Below are 3321 nucleotides of genomic sequence, written 5' to 3'. Positions count from 1 at the left end.
GGGTTATAAGGGAATGGGCACCCTCCCTCTAACGGCTAGCTTTTAGGGGTGAGTTCTAGCTGGTTCAAATCCCTAACAAATGGTATCAGAGCTGTTGGATCGATCTTGCAGGGCAAGAACCACATAGCGTTCTGCTTTTGCGGTGGATTCTAGTTGAGGTGGAGTTTTCTTGAAGATTTTGTGGGTTTGATCCAAGTTGGCTGTGAAAGGCTCAAACACAAAGTTTGAGGTGGAGTGATTTGATGGCTCTTGTAATTTCAGCCTATGGCAACAAAGAGTTCAAGACTTGTTGGTTCAACAAGGGTTACACAAGGAATTGCCGAGGAAAAGTAAGAAGCCGGAAACAATGAAAGACGAAGAGTGGGAGGAACTCCAGATGAAAGCAGTCAGCGCTATCCGGCTATGTCTCTCAGATGAAGTAATGTACAATAATTTAATGGAAAAGTAAGATAAACAAACCACAAGATGAATACCAAGATTTGCATTGTTCGGCCAAGCCTACTCCACAGGTGAGAAACATGATCTTCCACTATGAGAAAAAACAATATACAAGGAGTAGAATGAATTTAACCCAAAACCCGCAACCCTTTCCTTGCTTCTCGAACCCAAGAGATAACCCGAGAAAAACCCAAGAGAAAGCCCCTAAAAGAAACCAAAGGGGAACCCAAGAAGAACCAAAGAGAAAAACCATATTTCTCCTTTCTATCTCTCTTCCTCTTCCTTTCTTTATCTCTCTTCTCTCTCTCTCTTTCTCTTTACCTTGGATAGCCAACACACCCAAGCCTCTTGTCTTGCCTCTCACACTCCTCTCACGTTATCCTTTCACGTTAGAGAAAGAGAGCCTTTTTACTTCTTTAGGTTTTCCAAAAAAAAAACCAAGTTTCTTTCCTCTTTCGGTATTGCTTTCCCACCAAGTTTGAGAAATAAGGCAACTTTCCAACAATCTCATGAAGATTTTCCATTGATGCCTCCACCGGTCTGGTATCGCTGCAAACCACCATTGGCCTTCCAAAGTACTAGCTACACACCCTCGAATCACCTTGGTTTTGACTCCTTCTGATTCGATCAACACAACCAATGCACATGTGTAGTTGCCAACCCGTTGACTCACCCGGTCAACCTTGGAGAGGGATCTCGACCCTTCCTCCTCCAACGAAGGTACTGTCATCCTCTCACCATCGTCTGCAACCTGAAAACTCATCTCTGCACCAACTGTGAAAGAGACTCTACGTGTGCACACACAATTATCTTGTTTCTAACTAGCCATCGAGATCTTAGGAGCACTAGTCACCGTGTCCCTGACCAGACGATATAATCCGCCACACTTCTCTCCTTTCATCAGAACCATACAACAACGTGTGATTTTTGTGGATCCACCTGCAGCTGGAAAACCTGCAACCCTTGGAGTCCAACCCGCCAAGTGATACTAAATTCTTCCATATCTTTGGGGCATACGCCACACCACCCAAAGTACGAACCCCTCCATCAAACATTTGATCTTCATTGTTCCAATTCCCGTGATGTCACAAGTAGACCCGTCACCCAAGGACACTATGCCCGCCCTTGTCTCCTGGAACGTATCAAAATATTCCCTCCTGGAGCGTACAAGAACAGAGCATCATGAATCTAAAATTCACTCATCATGAGGAGAAGTGTGATTACATGTAGAGACTGTGATAACGTCTCCAAACTCTTAACATGTTCATCTGTTACCGTCACCACAACATTCGTAGCACTATTGTTAGCTTGGTCAACCCACTTTGGACAATCCCGCTTGATGTTCCTTGCAGCGGTAACACTGCATACCCTTTTCGCCGGCCTTGGATCTTGACCTGCCTTTTTCTGTTCCCCTGTCAGACGACCTTCCTCTTTGATTCCTTCCATGAACAATCAACCTATGATCTTCACTTACACAAAGAACATGTTTCTTTCGCATCTCATTCGATAAGAGCGACATTGTGACTTCCTCCAACTTTATCGTATCCTTACCATACAATAAAGTCGTCACCAGTTGTCATATGAATCAGAAGTAAGAAGCAAAAGAGCCTTGTCTTCTTGCTTCAACTTTTCATCAACCTTGTGGAGTTGATCCACAAGCCTGTTGAACACCATAATGTGTTCCAGAAGATCCCCACTTTCCTGCATCTTCAGCTCGTACAAATGCTGCTTCAGATACAACCGGTTGGCCAAGCTTTTTGACATATAAAGTTGTTCCAACTTCTCCCATAATTTAGGCTCTTCTTCCTCTTCCATAATGTTAAACACAACGCTATCTGCTAGACATAGTCGAATCGCACTGACCGCCTTCAACTCAATGTCTTCCCACTCGGCATCTGTCATCTTCTCTAGCTTTCCATCATTTCTCTTCAATGCCTTAGCCATGCCCTATTGAATTAGGATGTCCTTCACCCTCATCTTCCATAAGGTGAAACTACCCTTTCCATCAAATTTGTCGATGTTGAACTGAGTAGAACTTGATTTTACTGCCATCCCAAATTACTCTGCACTTCACGGTGTATCGCTCCACGTCAAACGAGAATATTTCTTGGACAATCTTTCTACTCTCAAAGATCGCTCTAACCGCGATCCAACCACAACACGCACGATCACTTCGTCCGGGCTCGACAATCGCTCTAACCACAGCTCTGATACCACTTCTTGAGAAAATCTGCCTGACAATCTGACTAGATCGTGCACAAATTTAATGGAAAAGTAAAATAAACAAACCACAAGATGAATACCAAGATTTACGTGGTTTGGCCAAGCCCACTCCATGGGCGAGAAACACGATCTTCCACTATGAGAAAATGCAACATACAAGGATTAGAATGGATTTAACCCAAAACCCGCAACCCTTTCCTTGCTTCTCAAACCCAAGATCGTACCCAAGAGATAACCCAAGAAAAACCCAAGAGAAAGCCCTTAGAAGAAACCAAAGAGGAACCCAAGAAGAAACCAAAGAGAAAAACCCTCTCTCTCTCTCTCTCTCTCTCTCTCTCTCTCTCTCTACCTTGGATAGCCAACACACCCAGGCCTTTTGTCTTGCCTCTCACACTCCTCTCACATTAGAGAAAGAGAGCCTTTACTTCTTTAGGTTTTCCAAAAAAACCAAGTTTCTTTCCTATTTCGGTATTGCTTTCCCACCAAGTTTGAGAAATAAGGTAACTTTCCAATAGTACCAAATAAATTATTTCTTAAGAAACAATTGTATGGACTCCGAATGGAAGAAGGGGCTCCTCTTATGTCTCACATTAACATCTTTAACAAGATTATAACTCAATTGGTTAGTGTTGAGGTGAAGATTGATGAAGAAGATAAAGC

Source organism: Tasmannia lanceolata, unplaced genomic scaffold, assembly GCF_043159265.1.
Source record: "Tasmannia lanceolata isolate RefF3 unplaced genomic scaffold, GAP_Taslan_0.1 ptg000023l, whole genome shotgun sequence".
Lineage (NCBI taxonomy): Eukaryota > Viridiplantae > Streptophyta > Magnoliopsida > Canellales > Winteraceae > Tasmannia > Tasmannia lanceolata.
This window is presented reverse-complemented; position numbering follows the sequence as displayed.